Raw genomic sequence first — 23,210 nt, forward strand, 5'->3', positions numbered from 1 at the left:
AACTTGTATGATGGAAAATTGACCCAGGGGCCATAGGTATCACTAGTGGCTTCTCTCAAGATAGCATAAGTATTACGGTGGGTGAACAAATTACTGTCGAGCAATTGATAGAAAAGCGAATAATTATGAGAATATCTAGGCATGATCATGTATATAGGCATCACGTCCGTGACAAGTAGACCGACTCCTGCCTGCATCTACTACTATTACTCCACACATCGACCGCTATCCAGCATGCATCTAGAGTATTAAGTTCATAAGAACAGAGTAACGCCATAAGCAAGATGACATGATGTAGAGGGATAAACTCATGCAATATGGTATAAACCCCATCTTTTTATCCTCGATGGCAACAATACAATACGTGTCGTTTCCCTTTCTGTCACTGGGATCGAGCACCGCAAGACTGAACCCAAATCTAAGCACTTCTCCCATTGCAAGAAAGATCAATCTAGTAAGACAAACAAAACTGATAATTCGAAGAGACTTCCAAAGATAAACCAATCATACATAAAAGAATTCAGAGAAGATTCAAATATTGTTCATAGATAAACTTGATCATAAACCCACAATTCATCGGATCTCGACAAACACACCGCAAAAGAAGATTACATCCAATAGATCTCCAAGAGAATCGAGGAGAACTTTGTATTGAGATCCAAAGAGAGAGAAGAAGCCTTCTAGCTACTAGCTATGGACCCGAACGTCTGAGATAAACTACTCACACATCATCGGAGGGGCCATGGAGTTGATGTAGAGGCCTTCCGTGATCGATGCCCCCTCCGGTGGAGCTCCGTAAAAGGCCCCAAGATGGGATCTCTTGGGTACAGAAGGTTGCAGCGGTGGAAATAGGGTTTCGTGGTGCTCCTGGATGTTTGCAGGGTACGTAGATATATATAGGAGGAAGAAGTAGGTCAGTGGACCAATAAGGGGCCCACGAGGGTGGAGGGCGTGCCTAGGGGGGTAGGCGCCCCCCTGCCTCGTGGCCTCCTTGTTGATTGCTTGACGTCCACTCCAAGTCCTCTGGATCACGTTTGTTCCAAAAATCACGCTCCCGAAGGTTTCATTCCGTTTGGACCCCGTTTGATATTCCTTTTCTGTGAAACACTAAAATAGGCAAAAAAACAGCAATTTGGGTTGGGCCTCCGGTTAATAGGTTAGTCCCAAAAATAATATAAAAGTGTAAAATAAAGCCCGTTATCATCCAAAACAGATAATATAATAGCATGGAACAATAAAATATTATAGATACGTTGGAGACGTATCAAGCATCCCCAAGCTTAATTCCTGCTCGTCCTCGAGTAGGTAAATGATAAAAACAGAATTTTTGATGTGTAATGCTTCCTAACATATTTCTCAATGTAATTTTCTTTCTTGTGGCATGAATGTTCAGATCTGACAGATTCAAGATAAAAGTTTAATATTGACATAAAAATAATAATACTTCAAGCATACTAACTAAGCAATCATGTCTTCTCAAAATAACATGGCCAAAGAAAGTTCATCCTACAAGATCATATAGTTTGGTCATGCTCCATTTTCGTCACACAAGAATGCTCTCATCATGCACAACCCCGATGACAAGCCAAGCAATTGTTTCATACTTTAGTAATCTCAAACTTTTTTCAACTTTCATGCAATACATGAGCGTGAGCCATGGATATAGCACTATGGGTGGAATAGAATATAATGAAGGGGGTTATGTGGAGAAGAAAAAAGGAGAAAGTCTCACATCGACGCAGCTAATCAATGGGCTAGGGAGATGCCCATCAATTGATGTCAATGCAAGGAGTAGGGATTGCCATGCAACAGATGCACTAGAGCTATAAATATATGAAAGCTCAACAAAAGAAACTAAGTGGGTGTGTATCCAACTTGCTTGCTCACGAAGACCTAGGGCACATGAGGAGGCCCATTGTTGGAATATACAAGCCAAGTTCTATAATGAAAAATTCCCTCTAGTATATGGAAATGACAAAACAAGAGACTCTCTATCATAAAGATCATGGCGCTACTTCGAAGCACAAGTGTGGAAAAAAGGATAGTAGCACTGCCCCCTTTTTTGGGCCTTCCTTTTTTATTATTTGGCCTCTCTCTCTCTCTCTCTCTCTTTTCTTTTTTTATGGGACAATGCTCTATTACTGATGATCATCACACTTCTATTTATTTATAACTCAAGGATTACAACTTGATACTAGAACACGATATGACTCTATATGAATGCCTTCGGCGGTGTACCAGGATGTGCAATGACTCATGAGTGACATGTATGAAAGAATTATGAATGGTGGCTTTGCCACAAATACGATGTCAACTACATGATCATGCAAGGCAATATGACAATGATGATGCGTGTCATAATAAACGGAACGGTGGAAAGTTGCATGGCAATATATCTCGGAATGGCTATGGAAATGCCATAATAGGTAGGAATGGTGGGTGTTTTGAGGAAGATATAAGGAGGTTTATGTGTGATAGAGCGTATCGTATCACGGGGTTTGGATGCACCGGCGAAGTTTGCACCAACTCTCAAGGTGAGAAAGGGCAATGCACGGTACCGAAGAGGCTAGCAATGGTGGAAGGGTGAGAGTGCGTATAATCCATGGGCTCAACATTAGTCATAAAGAACTCACATACTAATTGCAAAAATCTACAAGTCATCAAAAACCAAGTATCACGTGCATGCTCCTAGGGGGATAGATTGGTAGGAAAAGACCATCGCTTGTCCCCGACCGCCACTCATAAGGAAGACAATCAAATAACACCTCATGTTTCAAATTAGTTACACAGCGTTTACCATACGTGCATGCTACGGGACTTGCAAACTTCAACACAAGTATTCCTCAAATTCACAACTACTCAACTAGAACAACTTTGATATCACTATCTCCATATCTGAAAACAATCATCAAGTATCAAACTTCTCTTAGTATTCAATGCACTTATATGAAAGTTTTTATTATGCCTAAAAGCAAATTGCCATGTTGTTCTAAAGGACTCTCAAAATAATATAAGTGAAGCATTAGAGATAAATTATTTCTATAAAATAAAACCACCACCGAGCTCTAAAAGATATAAGTGAAGTACTAGAGCAAAAACTATATAGCTAAAAAGATATAAGTGAAGCACATAGAGTATTCAAAAAAATTCCAATTCATGTGTGTCTCTCTCAAAAGATGTGTACAGAAGGGATGATTGTGGTAAACTAAAAAGAAAAGACTCAAATCATAGAAGACGCTCCAAGCAAAACACATATCATGTGGTGAATAAAAATATAGCTCCAAATAAAGTTACCGATAGACGAAGACGAAAGAGGGGATGCCTTCCGGGGCATCCCCAAGATTAGGCTTTTTGGTGTGCTTGGATTTTACATTGGGGTGCCTTGGGCATTCCCAAGCTTAGTCTCTTGCCACTCCTTGTTCCATAATCCATCAAATCCTTACCCAAAACTTGAAAACTTCACAACACAAAACTTAAAAGAAAATCTTTGTGAGCTCCGTTAGTAAAAAAACAAACCCCCACTTCAAGGTACTATAATGAACTCATTCTTTATTTATATTGGTGTTAAACGTACTGTATTCCAACTTTTCTATGGTTCATAAACTCTATTACTAGCCATAGATTCATCAAAATAAGCAAACAACACACGAAAAACAGAATCTGTCAAAAACAGAACAGTCTGTAATAATCTGTAGGTTTCGAATACTTCTGGAAGCCTAAAAATTCTAAAATAAATTGCTGTACGTGAGGAATTTATCTGTTAATCATCTTCAAAAAGAATTAACTAAATAGTACTCTCCAGTAAAAGATGGCAGCAATTCTCGCGAGCGCTAAAGTTTCTGTTGTTTACACCACGATCAAAAAGACTTTCCCCAAGTTTTCCCAACGGTTCTACTTCGCACAAACACTAAATAAACACAAAAAACACAACCAAAACAGAGGCTAGATAAATAATTTATTACTAAACAGGAGCAAAAATCAAGGAATAAAAATAAAATCAGGTTGCCTCCCAACAAGCGCTATCGTGTAACGCCCCTAGCTAGGCATAAAAGCGAGGATAGATCTAGGTATTGCCGTCTTTTAATTTTTTAGCAGAGTCATGCTCGAATCTGGGAGGTTCTTTAAGTTTCCCGTCATATTCGGAAATTTTTACATCTAAAGAGTCCAACCGCTTATTACAAAGAGTGATCAACATATTCATGCGGTGAAGATTCGCAGTAACACTCTTAAGAGGTTCAAGAGATTTTTGTAATATTTTTGTTACTTCGCAAATTTTCTCAAAAACTTGGGTTTCTTCCTGGGTATGATGAGGCCCCTTTTGTTGAGGTAGTGTCCCCACTATTCCCTCTATAATTTCATGCGCAATACTGGGATCAACTTCGATAAAATTTCCTTTGGCAACGCAGTCCAAGAGTTGTCTGTGGGACATATTTAGTCCAACATAAAAATTGCAAAGCAAAATTCTAAAATTCACCTCTAGGGTGCAATTACGATAAGATTCCATCATCCTAAACCAAGCATCTTTTAAGTTTTCTCCTTGTCTTTGTTTGAAGTTAAGAACCTCAAACTCGGGAGACAAAGGAGCGGATAAAGGACTAGCCATAACGACGAAGCAAGCGGAAAAGAGGCGAATGAAAAGAGAGGGCGAAAGGAAAAGAGGGTGAATAAAACGGCAAGGGTGAAGTGGGAGAGAGGAAAAAGAGAGGCAAATGGCAAATAATGTAACACGAAGGATAAGAGTTGTGATGGGTACTTGGTATGTCTTGACTTGGCGTAGATCTCCCCCGGCAACGACGCCAGAAATCCTTCTTGCTGCCTCTTGAGCACTGCGTTGGTTTTCCCTTGAAGAGTAAAGCGTGATGCAGCAAAGTAGCGTAAATATTTCCCTCAGTTTTTGAGAACCAAGGTATCAATCCAGTAGGAGACCACGCGCGAGTCACCTCGTACCTACACAAACAAATAAGAACCTCACAACCAGCGCGATAAAGGGGTTGTCAATCCCTTCACGGCCACTTGCAAGACTGAGATCTGATAGAGATAATAATAATAAGATAAATATTTTTGGTATTTTTATGATATAGATTAAAAGTAAAGATTGCAAAATAAAATAGATTGGAAACTTGTATGATGGAAAATAGACCCGGGGGCCATAGGTTTCACTAGTGGCTTCTCTCAAGATAGCATAAGTATTATGGTGGGTGAACAAATTACTGTCGACCAATTGATAGAAAAGCGAATAATTATGAGAATATATAGGCATGATGATGTATATAGGCATCACGTCCATGACAAGTAGACCGACTCCTGCCTGCATCTACTACTATTACTCCACACATCGACCGCTATCCAGCATGCATCTAGAGTATTAAGTTCATAAGAACAGAGTAACGCCATAAGCAAGATGACATGATGTAGAGGGATAAACTCATGCAATATGTAAACCCCATCTTTTTATCCTCGATGGAAACAAAAGAATATGTGTCATTTCCCTTTCTGTCACTGGGATCAGGCACCGCAAGACTGAACCCAAAGCTATGCACTTCTCCCATTGCAAGAAAGATCAATCTAGTAGGCCAAACCAAACTGATAATTTGAAGAGACTTCCAAAGATAAACCAATCATACATAAAAGAATTCAGAGAAGATTCAAATATTGTTCATAGATAAACTTGATCATAAACCCACAATTCATCGGATCTCGACAAACACACCGCAAAAGAAGATTACATCTAATAGATCTCCAAGAGAATCGAGGGGAACTTTGTATTGAGATCCATAGAGAGAGAAGAAGCCATCTAGCTACTAGCTATGGACCCGAACGTCTGAGGTAAATTACTCACACATCATCGGAGGGGCCATGGAGTTGATGTAGAGGCCTTCCGTGATCGATGCCCCCTCCGGCGGAGCTCCAGAAAAGGTCCCAAGATGGGATCTCTTGGGTACGTAAGGTTGCGGCAGTGGAAATATGGTTTCGTGGTGCTCCTGGATGTTTGCGGGGTATATGAATATATATATATATAGGTGGAAGAAGTAGGTCAGTGGAGCAACGAGGGGCCCACGAGGGTGGAGGGCGCGCCCAGGGGGTAGGCGCGCCCCCTGCCTCATCCCTCCTCGTTGATTGCTTGACGTCCACTCCAAGTCCTCACGAGCATACAACCTACAAATCACCGTGTTAAATTTGCAATTTTTCTGGGTTAATTTTCCATATTTAGGGGATTATGTGCATTTCCTAGGCATTAATGCGCATAATTCAAGTTCAAACAATCGATGCATGAAAGGGTCCACAAGAACGGCCTAGAAAACCATGCTCGTGCCATTTAGTAAATTCTCATGCCTTTTACAAGGAATGACAGATATTTCGGTGAAATGTGTGGCAATAGTCAACCACAAATGTCTGTTTGTTGGGTTTTCAACTATAGAAAAATGGAAATAAATGCTTAAAAAACATGACGCCTGGCATGGTGCAATGGTATGACCTCACCATGCCTTGGTAAAAAATTGAGAAGGTTTGGCTTATGTTGTCATGCACGCCCTTCATAAATCGAACCATCACCCAGGAAGTTCCATGCTTTCGAAAGGGAAATCCTCAAGATTGAAGGGGAATCCAAATTTTCTTCGTTCTTTGCCCTGGAGTTTTTTTTTCTCCGATGAACATACACCTTGTAAATCACCGTGTTCAAATTTGGCATTTTCCGGGCTCATTTTCCATATTTAGGAGATTATGTGCATTTTGTGGGCATTTAGCGCATATAAATCCAATCCAGCTACAGGTGCACGGGTGTGATGTGAGGGACGTGGATTGTCGTTCGATCGCGGCGCATCCAACGGTGCACACACGCGATCCGCGTGGCTGGGGTTCCGGCCAGTCATAACGCAACACACAATAGGCTCAGCGCACACTGTTTTCGGAAGCGATGGAGATGAACCATGTGCGATAATGAACGAGCAAAATTGTAAGGGAAGCCAAATTTCTTTTGCCGTTTGTGGTTGAGCTCTTGAATACCATGTGCACTGTACGGCTGCCCGGCCCCTCCGTCCCAGAGCTCTCTCCAGGCGTCGTCCATGGCACCGCGGCACATAGTAACTGGTAAGGAAGCGATGACATCCCGCCGCACCGCGTTCCTCGCCGCCCACGACCGCACACATGGTAAGGAAGCCATAGCATCTCGCCGCGCCGAGTTCATCGCTGTCGGCGGCCAGACAGTTACATGGGAGGACTTTGAGGCTGCCATGGCCAAATGGGTGGTGGATCTAGAGGCGGCCAAAGCCGCACAGTAGGAGCGTAAAAGGCATAAAGCAGTCAAGAAAAGAGAGTCCCGCCGCTACAAGAAAAAAGAGGTCGCACGCCGTGGTGAGGAGAGCTTGGCGGAGATCGAAGCACGGTGGCTGCCGCCTACAAGGCCGGCAAGGAGAACACCGGCGTCTAGCCAGCATGCCGTGATGGCAGCATGTGAGAAATAGTTTAATTTTGTAGTATTAGAGCAAATTACCAGTAGTACTTTAAGTTTGTAGTATTAATGTACAATGTCGGTAAGAGCATCCTTTGAGGGCTTTGAGTGTTGATAAGCATGTGTGCCCGTGTGCGTTTTTTTGCGTTAATCTTTAGAAGATCACAAAACACACGGTTTCTATGCCGTACCTGTCTGCATTTTTTGCGTTAATGACCCATAAGTCAGTTACCTGTAAGATATTTCCTAATAAACCAGGCGTACCATTGACCGAAAAAAATCAAGTACACGTGTACATTTTTTGAGACGGGCTCTACCAACTTTATTTTTTCTTGCACACGAGTATTTTACGCGCTTCATCTGCGTTGTGTGTTTCCCTCGCCCAAGTTTCAAATTTCGCACCGAAATTTTCATTAGGCGCACGATTTCAGAATTTCTTCCTCCAACCACATCCCCTTCCCCTCAGTATCCCCCCTCCCTCGCCTCTCCCCCTACCGGCATCTCAAAGCGCCGCCGCCGCAACCATAGCTTCAACCACATCTACGTTCTGCTCGGATCCAGTCAGGTAAGCCATCGATCTCTATCACATCCTGGCCTGATTGCTTAAATTGCGCCCGCGAAACATCCTCATGCCTCCAAATCCCCCCCAGGAGCTGATGGCGGTCCATGGCGCGATGGCCACTGTGCGTGTTGACCCGGAGGAACACCTCACCTTCGCCGCCGCCGCCGACATTATGCAGGTTCTGGCCCAGATGAAGTCCCCCAGTGACTACCCCCCAGGACTTAACAGGTAAGATCTGACTAGCTAAATCTTACCAATACCACTTGCAATGGCTATGATTTGTACGATTGATGTATTAAGCATGTTCGTGCCTTGTTTATTTCAGTAGTACACACTGTGTGATGTTCAAATATTACCGTGTCCAGCTCAATTTCACCAATACTAGCAACAAACTTACAATACATGACTCAGGATATCACTAGAGATGTTGCCCATTTTCTATTTTTAGTGGATGCTAACCCTGTTGCACTTAACATGCCTGTCCATGTACTTACGCAGGGTCATAAGGGCCGATGCTTTTGTTTGCCGTCGAGGTGAGCTGCATCCCATGTCTTACAGTATTTCACATAATTTGTGCAATTGCAATTTAACTTCTACCATTTACTGGTTGCCTGTAGGTACACTTGTCAGTGGCACTAATCCACGCTTCGACCCGGAGGAACAGCTCGCCTCTGCCGTCGCTGACTTTGGGCGAGCTCTGGCCAAGATGAAGTGCCCCAACAACTACCTCTCAGTACTTACCAAGTATGTGTTCACCAGTTCAATCTTACCAATACCATTTGCAATTAATGGCTATGTTCTGTATGGTTGATGTATTAAGCATGTTCTAGTAAACATGCCTAACACGTTTTTGCTACTTTCGCAACCTTTTTATAGACATATGAGCCATTCTCTGCTCTGGCAACACCTGCCTTTAGATGTTTAACTATGCCAATTGTATTTTTATCAGTACCGGTTTCAATGTCTATTAAGCCTATTGCAATTAACAGTTGAATCCATTTTTAAACGGTTACATTTCAATGGGTACAAACTTACAAAACATGACTTAGGATGTTGTTAAGCCTGTTGCAATTAACAGTTGTATCCATTTTTTATTCTATCCATTTGCTACCATGCTACTCTCTGCAATGAAGATATACTAGAGATGCTGCCCCATTTGCTTTTTTGGTGGATGCTAACCCTGTTGTACTTAACATGCTTGTCCATGTACTTAAGCAGGGTCATAACGGCCGATGCTGTTGTTTGCCGTCAAGGTTAGCTGCATCCCATGTCTTACAGTATTTCACATCATTTGTACAATTGCAGTTTAACTTCTATCATTTACTAGTTGCCTATAGGTACACATGTCAGTGGCACTGATCCACGCTTCGACCCGGAGGAACAGCTCGCCTCCGCCGCCGCTGACTTTGGGTGGGCTCTGGCCAAGATGAAGTGCCCCAGCAACTACCTCTCGGGACTTACCAAGTATGTACCCACCAGTTCAATATTACCAATACCAGTTGCAATTAATGGCTATGTTTTGTACTGTCGATGTATTAAGCATGTTGTAGTAAACATGCCTAACACGTTTGAGCTATTTTCCCTACCTTTTTATAGACAACTGGGCCATTATCTGCTCTGGCAGCACCTGCCATGTGATGTTTAACTCTGCCAATTGCATTTTTATCAGTACCGGTTTCAATGGCCATTAAGCCTGTTGCAATTAACACGTTTGAGCTATTTTCCCTACCTTTTTATAGACAACTGGGCCATTATCTGCTCTGGCAGCACCTGCCATGTGATGTTTAACTCTGCCAATTGCATTTTTATCAGTACCGGTTTCAATGGCCATTAAGCCTGTTGCAATTAACAGTTGTATCCATTTTTAAAGAGTTATATTTCAATGGCTACAAACTTACAAAACATGAATTATGACGTTGTTAAGCTTGTTGAAATTACCAGTTGTATCCATTTTTTAATTCGTCCCTTTGCTACCGTGCTACTCTTTCGAAATGAAGATATCACTATAGATGCTACCGTTTTATTACAATTTGCTATTTTTGGTGGATGTTAACCCTGTTGTAGTTAACATTGGCTTTCCATGTACTTACACAGGGCTACAATGGGTGATGTTGTTGTTTGCCGTCGAGGTTAGCTGCATCCCATGTCTTATACACCATCTATTCCTAAATATTAGTATTTTTAGAGATTCCAATATAGACTACATAAGGAGAAAAATGAGTGAATCTAGATTCTAATCTAAACTATATCTATAATTCTATATACATCCGTATGTACTTCATATTGAAATCTCAAAAAAAAACTTGTACTTAGGAACATAGGTAGTTGTATTTTACATCATTTGTGCAATCTCAGTTTAGCTTCTAACATTTACTGGTTGCTTGTAGGTACATATATGAGGGGTACCGATCCATGCTTCTATCCCTTTTGCGTATGGGGCAATGAGATATTCCTGAACAAGCATCAAGTGAGGAAACTAAGAAAGATTGTTAAGCAAAAGAAACGGGTGATTGGAATTAAACTCTTTATTTACACTTTGTCGAAGACAACAGTGAACTTTAGGATGGTAAGTAATGTGTTGTCTTTTCCCCTTGCCCACACCAAGTTAATCTGTTAGACCTCAGTATCTAATATTTTTCTCTTTTCGGTGGTTTTCGAGGCTATTTACCGATGATTACCTTGCAAACTACATGACCAGAGTGGAGGCAACTAAGGTTAAAGTATATAATTCATGCTACCATGATGATGCTCTAGAAGTCTTTCTGAAGGCGGTGGAGGATGGGTGAGCGATCGTCACAAGGGGTTGGACAAAAGTGGTTCGTGCCTATGGCATGCAGGAAGGCACATTATGGGCATTCCGCTTCTTCAACACCGTCGGCAGCCAAAATGATTTACACTTGTCTCTTCACCTTTACCGCCTTTAAATACCGCGGTTCATCATAGTTAATTGCTGCCTAATCCTGTAATTACTGAACATATTGTACTGGCAATTTTATTTATGGATTCGTTGTTGAACCATTGTGCCGAGAGTTCGAATTGCACGTTTCGTATATCAAAATTTCCAATTAGAGTAATAAATTACAGGTAAAAATAAAAATAGAACAGATGGTCATGGACCTTTGCAAACGGTTCTAGCACTAAAAGCGCTTGCGATGGATAGCTCAATGCCACACAGTTTTCTACATCAAATCGTGTGTGATGTAGTTAATGAAAGCAAACAGTTAACCAAGGCAGAGCGTGTGTGATAGTTACACCTTTCACACACGAGCGTATACATAAAACCGTGTGGGATGTACATCCAAACGGAAACGTCTTCCCTGGATTGACTATGTGGGATGTACATAACAACGGAAACGTATTCCTTGGATTGACTGTGTGTGATATACATACGAACGGAAATGTTTTTCTGGGATTCACCGTGTGGGATGCACATACCTACAGAACTGATTATCTCAGATTATCGTGTGGGATGTACATACCTACGGAAATGATTGGGTTTCGATGCCTCGCCCGATCGCACACGGCCCCAGCCTGGGTCCCAGGAGGGCCTATCCCCGACGATTTCTGGGTCGTGTGGGAAGGACACCTTATAGAACACACTCACTTGGCGACGGTTCCAAATGCCATCGCGGAAAGGGGTAAAAAAACTGTTTGTTTAGGACCGACACGCACCAATGGAGATCTTCTGTTGGAATTTTAGAACCTATTGTGAGATGTCTGGAGGAGTCGTCTGGCCTGGAACCAGACAGAATACCTGCAAAGGGAGGTTTGAATCTGTTTCCTGGGGAGCAACAATTGGGAACACGGCGCATGGTGGGAGGAGCACTCTGGAATATCTGAAACAAAATCTTCAAATGGCTCATGCCATACATGTGGTGTTTTTCTGGCTGGTGTGAACGCACGACTGCTAGACTTTCCATTTCAATAAGAAATTTCTGAACGTCCAGTTCCGCCGCGAACTTAACCGCCTGACGGCACGACGTGATTTCCGCAAGCTCGGGGTTCATGACTGTAGGGAAGAAATGCATCACCGCTCCCCGGAAAGCACCATGATAATCTCGCAGAACCACACCAGTGCCGGCTTTCTCCCCCTTCTTTGAGACAACGCCGTCGACGTTGGCCTTAGTCCATCCCATCTCTGGTGGCTTCCAATGCTCAACCGGTGCCAGCGTAGGAACCTTAGTGATACCTTGCACACACTCCTGGTGCAAAGGTTTTAGACTCCCACTCATTGGGATCCAATTATCATGATGAATGTTGATATTGGAACCATCACGAGTCCTCCATAGAGCCCCTTCCCTTAACAAATCACGACCATAAAGTATGCTCCTGAAAGTATATGAGTCCCGTTTCGGGCAAATTGCATATTTATTGTACCTTCCTTGAAATGTCTAGCCTTCAAAACCCTTGCGCACAAAGAGGGGGGCACTTGTAAGATCTGCCAACAATGCTTGATTAAAAGCTTAAGGGTCCCTAAAACCCAGCCCTCCTTCCCCTATCCTTGTACACATCTTGGCCCATGCAATCTAGCGCGCCTTCTTTTCATCATTTGTTGAACGCCACTAGAAGTTAGATGAGATGGAAGTTAGGTTACAACACATGTTGTTTGGGAGTTGAAAACCGCTCATGTTATATGTTGGTGTAGCTTGGAGAACAGATTTGACAAGAACTTCTTTTACCGCCTTTGATAATACTTGTCCTTTTCAATCAGAAATTTTACCCCTGGAACAGTCCCTTACATGCTTAAAAGTGCCCTCCTTTGATCTACCAACAATAGTCAGTGGTCCCAGATATCTCCAACTAAGGACTTCTGAGTCACCCTATTACCTGATTTAGCATGATTTTATCATCATCCCTGTTGCCCTTATCAAAGAAAATAGATGATTATTGGAGGTTGACTTTTTGCCCCGAATCCACTTCGTACGCATTTAAAATATCCGTAGGCGCATCAGGGTTGCTACTAGCCCCCTCCAAAAACATGATGCTATCACCAGAAAACAAGGGTGGGTGATAGTGGTGTTGGGGAACGTAGCATGCAATTTCAAAAAAATTCCTGCGATCACGCAAGATCTATCTAGGAGATGCATAGCAACGAGAGGGGGAGAGTGTGCCCACGTACCCTCGTAGACCGAAAGCGGAAGTGTTAGTTCAACGCGGTTGATGTAGTCGAATGTCTTCTAGATTCAACCGATCAAGTACCGAACGTACGGCACCTCCGAGTTCTGCAAACGTTCAGCTCGATGACGTCCCTCGAACTCTTGATCCAGCAAAGTTCGAGGGAGAGTTTCGTCAGCACGACGGCATGGTGACGGTGATGGTGATGTGATCCGTGCAGGGCTTCGCCTAAGCACTACGACAAATATGACCGGAGGAGTAAACGGTGAAGGGGGCGCCGCACACGGCTAAGAACAATTGATATGTCTTAGAGGCGCCCCCCACCCCCGTATATAAAGGAGGGAGAGGGGAGGAGGCCGACTTAGGGGCGCCCCACGTGGGAGGAGTCCCACTTGGGGTCCTAGTCCAATTCGCCCCCTTCCTTTTATTGGAGGCGGAAAGGGAGAAGGAGAAGGAAAGGGGGGCCGCGCCCACTCCCCTAGTCCAATTCGGACTCCTCCCTTGCGGGGGGGGCACCTCTTGTGGGATGGCCTGCCTCCCTCCTATGGCCCATATCTTCCCTCGGGGGGTTCCGGTAACCCCTCGGGGTTCCAGTAACCCCCCGATACTCCGATATGTACCTGATACATTCCGAAACACTTCCAGTGTCCGAATACCATCGTCCAATATATCAATATTTACCTCTCGACCATTTCGAGACTCCTCGTCATGTCCGTGATCTCATCCGGGACTCCGAACAATCTTCGGTCACCAAAACACATAACTCATAATACAAATCATCATCGAACGTTAAGCGTGCGGACCCTACGGGTTCGAGAACTATGTAGACATGATCGAGACATCTCTTTGATCAATAACCAATAGCGGAACCTGGATGCGCATATTGGTCCCACATATTCTACGAAGATCTTTATCGGCCAAACCACAGTGACAACATACGTCATTCCCTTTGTCATTGGTATGTTACTTGCCTGACATTCGATCGTCGGTATCTCCATACCTAGTTCAATATCATTACTGGCAAGTCTCTTTATTCGTTCCGTAATGCATCATCCTGCAACTAACTCATTAGTCACATTGCTTGCTAGGCATATTATGATGTGCATTACCGAGAGGGCCCAGAGATACCTCTCCGACACTCGAAGTGACAAATCCTAATCTCGATCTATGCCAACCCAACAAACACCTTCGGAGATACCTGTAGAGCATATTTATAATCACCCAGTTATGTTGTGACGTTTGATAACACACAAGGTATTCCTCCGGTATTCGGGAGTTGCATAATCTCATAGTCAGAGGAATATGTATAAGTCATGAAGAAGCAATAACATTAGAACATAACGATCACCATGTTAAGCTAACGGATGGGTCTTGTCCATCACATCATTCTCCTAATGATGTGATCCCGTTCATCAAATGACAACACACGTCTATGGTTAGGAAACTTAATCATCTTTGATTAACGAGCTAGTCTAGTAGAGGCATACTAGGGACACTGTGTATTGTCTATGTATCCACACATGTATTAAGTTTCCGGTTAATACAATTCTAGTATGAATAATAAACATTTATCATGATATAAGGAAATATAAATAACAATTTTATTATTGCCTCTAGGGCATATTTCCTTCAAGTGGGGACAATGCTCCCAACCCCTTAACCGTTTCCTCCTGTTGTGCATTCCTCACTAGGGCTGGAAAAGCTTCAACACAAAAATGAAACAAGTATGGCGATAGTGGTCCCCCTGTTGGAGCCCCCTCGAAGGCAAGAAACTGTTACAGCATCCCCATTCAGCTTCACTAAAACTCGCTGTCGTTACACACCTCATAATCATTGATATCCAAGTGTGAGAAAAACCAAAGTGAACTAACAATTGCTCAAGAAAATTTCATTCCACTCTATCCTAGGCTTTTGTCATGTCAAGCTTTACTGTACACAATGGCTTATGAATCTCCGTGTAAGTCATAGCCATTGTTAAAATTGCATTCATTTCGTCTTGAAACAAAATTCTCAACCTGGTGCAACAACTGATCCGCAACAGCCCATCCCACTGAAGCGAAAAGGTCTGCATATAAGTTGCAGCTAGTTGTCGCATATTCTCATCACCCCATCCTCGCTTGGCAAGGCGTGTACAGTATATTATGCGATGCTCAGTTCTTAAAGTACTTAGTATTCTGATCTTCTGATTTAAGTCAGTCGATGCGCGATCGTCGCCTGTACATAACTTCTTCTCGTTCGAAAATCTCGGAAAAAACTTACACTTTTGTTGGTGCGGGTAATAGCACTAACTATCTGTAGTCAGAACCACGTAAAAAAAAACTATTTGTAATCACAAAGGAAAAATGCAGTCCATTCACACGTTTACGTGTGCCTTGACATTAAAAAAAGCATATTCGGTGAATCTGATGATATCAACTGATCGAATCAGAAATGATGTACACCTAGTACTCCCAATCTCCCATACGAGACCGTCCCGCTGAAACTTGTGAAATGAATCCGTCGTCCCCGTACTGATCACAAGTCGGGGTGCCAAAGACCCATATGGATGAGGTCCAACATGAGGAGGATGAGCCGGAGCCCTTCTACCCGCCCGTCCAGCCGGCGCCCGGCACCGTCGTCGTGGACATCTTCGACAACGAAGAGTAGCTAGGGTAGTACGTAGGATTACTTTTGCATGTTTTGTATGAATCTAGGGGATGAAATATGAGAGGTAGATGCAAAGTGGCTAATTTAAGGCGTACTCGATCAATGTCTGCAGACGCGTCAGGACGCGTCCACGGACGTTTGAGGGGCCGGATTTGCAAAGTCCGGCTATAGATGCTCTTACCAATCACGCTTGTTTTTGTGGCCGTTGAGCCCATCGATGCAGATGCACCTCAAACCATCCACATTTGTTGGGACCACCCTGTTTGAACCAAGGAAGCTATCCAATGTATCGGTCCGTGGTGAGGGATCCATATACTTTCTTTCGCTAATCAAAGACAAACATGAGGCTTTGCGTGCGTTCGGACAGCACACAAGTTCTGTTCTGACCGCCTGGTCTATCCAAACCCCCAGCCTTGCCCGCACGTGCTTCCAGCCCAAAACAATCGGCACCGCTTCAGAGCAGTAGTGCCCGCATTCATGCCTGGTCAAACCGGACGTGACCACTCACTAGCGCCGGCACTAAAGCGGTGCGCCGGCCGAGAGAGCGCCGCCCGCATCGCTTCCCTATGCAGGCGACTGCCACGCGTTCAAACGACACGACAGTCGTCCGTCCGTCCGTCTGCCGCCCACATTAATGTCACCTGGTTGCCGAGGCGGCTACTCTGGCGCCACTCGTCCGCCCCTCCGTCGACTACCATTGTTATATAAACTGTTGTCCTGACCATAGTGAAAGTGCAACTAATCCCCGGATGGGTTTTGGTAATTATATGTCACCGAACTAATGCTTATTCAAAGATAAATTTCTTTCTTTTTGAAGTCCAGTAGGAGAACTGCTCCCTGGGTGTGGTATCGGGGCTGGCCTTCAACGTGGCCGCGCGTCCATGACTTCGAGCCTGAGGTGACGTTCGGCACGATAAAGATAAATTTCTGAAAAGTTTGATGTTGGCATGGTAAAGACATGTGATTGTGGACCCTTAAAATGCTAAGGAAACACACTCAGAAAAGCTTGAAGGCTCTAAGTTTTGGTTAAGTGATGAAAGATCACAATGAGCCCATAGAAAAGGTAATACTATCAAAAGGGGATGAGGTTTTGATCATGAGTCATTTATTCAAGTGCTCGAGAATATTGCTCCAAAATATTAGAATAATGTCCTCTTTCCATTGGTGCGCTTAGGGTCGCTGGAGGGCGTGTGGAGGTGTGTCTTCAATGGATCTTCTTGGATCCGGTCGGTTTTGGTCTTTGATGAATGTGTCTGGATTCGATCGGTCTTCGTGATATTTGAAGTATCTACATGCTCTTTTCAACATTTTCTTATTCGGTCGGCGTTTTCTGATCTACTGCAGTGGCTTTCCAGATGTTGTTTCTACAAGCTTCTGCGTTTAAACAAGTTTGCTCTATCGAGACGGAGGCTAGAGGTGGCATCGAGCTTTGCTCACGACGTGTCGTCGATGAATGCAGGAGGAAGAAGATTTCAGCCCCCCTAAGAAAGTGGATGTACTTTTTTCTATAAAGACTGTATTTGTACAGACTTCTGACGTTTAATATGGGGTTAATTGGATTCATGTCACTGCAACTTTCACGGGTTGACGACGCGAGTTGGTTCAGCAAACTTTTATCCTACCAGATGCCCAGGCTATTCTCAATATTTCGTTACGGCAATGTGGTGATGAGCATTTTCTAGCGTGGACACATGAGAAATCAGGCATATACACTATTAAATCGGCGTACCGAGCTCTAGTGAATCAAAAAGAGCGTTTAGCTCGAGATAAAGGGCAGGTTACAGGATCTTCAACGGGTCAAGAACAGTTGTGGAAAACTATTTGGTCTCTCAAAGTGGTTTCCAAAGTCAGAGTATTTTGGTGGCGAGTTATACGTGGTATTCTCCCCGACGAATGCACACTGAAATACAGACACATACGTGATGTGAGCTTGTGCAAAATAGGTCATGCCATGGATGAGGATCTGTACCATGCACTAATCAAGTGCTCGCATGCAAAGCGTTTTTGGAGAGAAGCAAGACCCTGCTAGATATAAAACTCCCACGGATGCATCCTAGTACATGGGCGAAGGACATTTTATGTGAAGCAATGTTCACTGCTAGTGAGCGAGCATCCATAATTACTGTAATGTGGACTATATGGCATTCTCGTAACAGAATGACCCATGATAGAGATCCGATTGATCCAGCCACTTCGGTTCGGTTAACTAAAGAAGCCCTCGCGCTCCTGGATATCCCTCGGCAACAACGTTCAGTTTTGCCGGGGTTTGGCTGGCGCCCTCCGGACATCGAGCAAGTGAAGATCAATACAGACGCAGCTATTGCCATGGATGATGATTCCGCCGGCGCCGGGGACGTCGCATGTTCTGCCAATGCACTCCTAGGTGTATGGTGTAAACCATATCCGGGAGTAACAGACCCAATGATCGCAGAAGCTTTGGCTCTTCGCGACGGTGTTATTTTCGCAAATCTACGGGGCTATACGCATGTGGTGATGGAGACCGATTGCTTGGAGGTAGTAAACCTCTGGAAAACTCGCCTCAACTCTCACTATGTTGTGGCACCTATATCTTATCAGAAATAGAAGAGCTAGCTTTTAGTTTTACACTTTTTGTAATTCAGCATGTAAACAGGTCAACCAACAGTCCAGCGCATTTGTGTGCCAAACGAGCTTGCACATTAGCTGTGACTGAGAGTTGGCTTACTGAGACTCCCAGCTTCCTGATAAGCAGCCTCCTGGCTGATTGTTCAGAGAACGCTTTTGCATAATAAACTCTCTAAATTCCCTGCAAAAAAAACTTTCACGGGTTGAAAAAATGCCATCACAAAAACCAAAGTTGGAAATATGCCACTATAATTTTCACATACATGTACATATGCTATTTTCAACAGTACCGAGCCATATACTACCTTTATTTGCTTGTAAATACCTTTATACGGCAACGGCCGGAGGCGCGTGCGACATGGCTGGAGGGTGGCATCGCGGATGGTGGCGCGCGCAACGTAGCTTGCTGATTCCAGAGCTCCGGGCACTTGTCCATGGAGCCGCTGATCCCGGAGACGCCTTGACCTCGAGTTGATTCCGCCAGCCGTCAACAACGTGCTGCCCGTCCGCGCCCCATCATTGGCCTCGCGCTCCCCGACCGTGTCACTCATCGCTCGACCTGCCAGAGCTCCAGCCGCATCTCCGCCCCATCGAAGCTCCAGCCACACGACGAACTCGCCGCCTCTGCCCGTCAAGTTCACAATCCCCGACAAGCTCACCACCACGCCGGTCTCCGTCGCCCGGGACGAGCTCGCTCAGCTGCATTTGCCTCTGGACTGCGCCCAAGTCCCCGGCGCCGTCGTGTTCTTCGCACCACTACGAGTCTACGACCTCCGCCCGTCGAAGCTCGGGTGCGTGCGTTGCGTTTCCGGCCGGCGGCAGAATCGTTGTGTACGTGCGTGTGAGCCAATGAAGGCCAAGATCAATCTGTGTATGTGCGCAGCGCATCTCGCGGGTGCTAGCTGCGTGCAGGTTCGATCTGGAGTGGAAGTCAGCTTGCTAGTTGAAGTACTCGGCGGCTGGGCCAACAGAAATCCGGTTTTTCAATGTAACAGTTCGGTGGGCACATGGGTAGTATGGTCAGTACTGAAATACACATTGAAATACAAGTCTTTATCGATCCGTTATTCTATTATAAGTCAAGATAATGGCATATGTAAAAAAGAATGAAAATAGAGGGAAAGAAGCCCCCTGTCTTATTTTTATAGGAGAATGAGGAGACTCAAACCCAGGCCGGCGACAGCAACCTTTGTGCTGTCCGCCACTCCACCTAGGAGGGCTCCTCTATAATGGCATATGTAGACATATGGAAAAGTCGTAGTGGCATATTTCCAAATTTGGTTTTTGTAATGGCATTTTTCCAACTTGCGAAAGTTAAAGTGGCATGAATTCAATTAACCCTTTAATATGTGGCCTTAGGGCATCTCCAACGGTGAACCACAAATTTCCTCATGCATTTATCCGCTGATAGGGGGGCCAGTTCACGGACACGGATACGCAAGACTGACATCCAACGCTAGCCGCATATATTGCAAACTCTTTTTTAACAAACCGGATAAAATTCATGCAAAACTCGGGTGGATTTCATATAAACATGACGGACTTTGTACAAACCGGACGAAAACAATTACATTTTGGACGTATTTTGAACTAAAAACGAAACCAGACTAGTCTACGGCCGGTGCCGGTGGATATCCATTCCGGCGACTTGATACCCCCGACTAGCCTACTACCGACAATGGCAGGTCTCCAACGTCGTCCCCATGACTGGCAGCGGAGGTATATGCTTCAGTGCGAAGAACGGGTCGCTTCATCACCGCTCATCGGAGTGGAACCGCCACCAGATGCTTCAGTCGGAGGGGAAGGATCCCTACGCAGCACAGACCAAGGTTGGTTCTTGGGTAAGGGGACGACGGTGGTCCGCGAGAGGGTAAGACACCGACTGTGTATGCCGGCGGTGCCTCGGTGGTGGCCTACATGGGATCCAAGCAGCGACGGCCTCCCGTGTTCTACTTTTCCCCGATGATGGCGACGGGGCGCGGACGTGCGGGCCGCCACCTGGTCGACATCTGCGCAGCCGACTTCTTTCTCTGCCTGCATGGCGCGGCTACGCACGCGTCGATGACGGATGACACGGTTGCAGGCACTGGAGGCGCGGTACGACGCGGCGTTGTCCACGGCAGCGATGATGCCCGTGCCGCCATGCTCCCGTCGTGCCAGCACGGAGCAACTTGCCACTCCTCCGCGAGCTGGCTTGGACCGGTGAGTTGTTGAATCATGCGCCGGCTTGGGGCGGCAACTTATTCCATCGGGCTAGGTGAGAGAGGTGGAGCAATGAGCTGCCTCGCTCGTAACCGTCGGGCTTGACGGGCCACCCAGTCGGCTTTTATGCCGGAGGACTGTTCTTCCGACTCGTCAGATGTCATCGAAAAAGTGGACAAAATGGTGGAATGAGGAGATGGGGAGCAGCTGAGTGGTGCGATTATTGCCCAGCGTTTGGCCTCGTTTAAATAGAGGGTGGATGGGAGTAGCTTGCCCAACATTGAGTTTAATGTTATCCCGCTCGTGAACGGACGTGTGTTTGGAGTAGGTTTTTCGGCTTCCACGCGGGTTTATTGGAGGCGTTTGAATGCGGCGAGGAGGCGTGTTCCGCCATACGTGCAGCGGGCGATGCCCTCGGCCGGCGTGCTGCTTCAATGGCAGAGGCAGTGAAAAATCGCGTTCGTCCTGAGCCGTCTTCAATGTGAAGCAACATGATCTACAGCGGCATGATTGCGGGCAGTTAGTAACGGGCGGGAACAACGCGCGGAAGGGGATGGTTTTTGGTGGGTCGAGGCGGTTCGGACTCTCGCAAATCTTTACCATGTTTGTCTTCGGTTTACGGAAGAAAATGCGTTAGAACCGCGCGATAAAGCGATATAGGACCCTGTTGATGTTAACATGAAATTGTGTTGTATGTAAAGGCTGTCACGTTTCCTTGTATAGTTCCTAGATTGTAGGATCTCAACAATCACGCCCGGGCCTGCGTGCCTATTCTTCTGGGCTTGCCATGTATGTATACTCCCTGTAACAGACGCTGTAACACGAGATCATCAATTCCATCGTTCAGCTTGGTATCAGACATCAGGAACGCCATGGCCGACGACCTGAGCTCTTCCTCCTCCGCCGCCACTCGTGCTGCCTCCTCGCCGAGCTCCCTCTCAGCCACCTCTTCCGGCACCTCCTCCGCCACTGCTCCGGCCACCTCTCCACCGTTCGTCTTCGGCACAACCCCCGCGGCCTTCAGCGGCTCCTCCGCCGCTTCTGGATCCACTGTTGCACCCCTCTTCTCCTTCACCGCGCCGCTACCCCCAACACCACCGGCGCCCCCCTGCTCGCCACCCCATCTTCAACGACCACATCTCCAACCATATGAAATTCCTCTTGAACCCTGCTGAGCACAACTACCATAAGTGGAAATCATTCTTTCTCATGGTCCTCCGCTACGGCGTCAGCTACCTCATCGAACACCCACCACCACCCGATGCCGACTCCCAGTATCTTGAGCTCGATACTCATGTCGCCCTGTGGATGTACTCTACCCTTGCCGACTCCATCGTCGATCACGTGATCGGTGCCACCACCACCCACGCCCTCTGAACTCGCATTCAGAACTACTTTCTCGCCAACCGTGCTGCACGCTACATGATCCTCAATCGCCAGTACCGGAACCTCAAGCAGGGTGATCTCTCCGTCGATGAGTATGCCCGCCGCATGAAGCTGCTCACCGCCGGTCTCGCCGACATCGACCATGCTGTCACCGAGGTTGGCCTCACCACCCAGTTCCTTCACGGCCTCGATCAGCGCCTCGACACCATCCGCGTCGTCCTGGGTGACACTGTCCCCTTGCCGCCGTTTGAGACGGTCTTCTCGCGGGTGAAGCTTGCCGAGGAGAACCTCGCCCAGCGCGCCTCCGAGGCCCCCGCCACGGTCCTCGCCGTTCACGGCATCGGCGGCCCCGGGTCCCGTTCGGACGACAGGACGGATCTCCCCCAAGCGCGCGCCCCCGAGCATGGCCAAGGAGAGTCAAACAGACGCGGCAACAACCCTCGCCAGGGCGATGGCGGTGACCGCGGACGCGGCCGCGGCCGCGGACGTGGACGTGGGCGTGGTGACCAGGGTGGCCGCGGCTCCGTCCCGCCCTACAACCCTTACCTCGGTTTCTTCGCTCCATACGGTATGGCCATCCCGCCTTCCCGCCCTGGCTGGACTCCTCCGAACTCTGCCGGCGTCCTTGGTCCACGTCCAGGCTCGCATGCACACGCCTACTCCATGCAGCACTCGGCCTACCCTGCGCCGGCGCCGTACCAGCAACCATCGTGGGATCATCTTGCCATGCTCCATGCCGCCTACAGTGCGCAAGGGTTCCCCGCCAATGGTTCCTCCCCCAACGACTGGTACCTCGACAGCAGCGCCTCCCATCACGTGACCGAGCAACCCTGGTAACCTCAACCTCTCGAATTCTTCATTAAAGCATAATTTATCTAGCATTGTTGTAGGCAATGGTAGCCATATGCCCATTCATGCCACTGGATCCACCACTCTTGCCCCATCTAATTTTTACTTACGTGATGTTCTTTTCTCCCCACATATCACTACTAGTCTCATATCTGTTCGTCAATTCACCAAAGAAAATTCTTGTTCAATTGAATTTTACCCTTTTGGCTTTCTTGTGAAGGATCTTCACACTCGGAAGGTCATCCTGATCTCCGCTAGCTCCGGCGACCTCTACCCCTTTTTCGGCAATAACAAGGCTTGGCGCGCTGCCTTCACCACTACTGTCTCCGATGGCGATGTATGGCACCGGAGGCTTGGCCACCCTAGTGCTCAATCATTTACTTCCATAGCACATGATTT

The 23,210-nt window shown here is 46.1% G+C and overlaps 1 pseudogene; it reads left to right on the forward strand.

The window, feature by feature from the left end:
* Positions 1–21,448: 21,448 nt before the first annotated feature.
* On the forward strand, positions 21,449–22,799 carry LOC147987039 (uncharacterized; annotated as a pseudogene).
* Positions 22,800–23,210: the final 411 nt, after the last annotated feature.

The sequence above is a fragment of the Triticum urartu genome, chromosome 2A (assembly GCF_056163025.1).
Source record: "Triticum urartu cultivar PI428250 chromosome 2A, HENAU_Tu73, whole genome shotgun sequence".
Classification (NCBI taxonomy): Eukaryota; Viridiplantae; Streptophyta; class Magnoliopsida; order Poales; family Poaceae; genus Triticum; species Triticum urartu.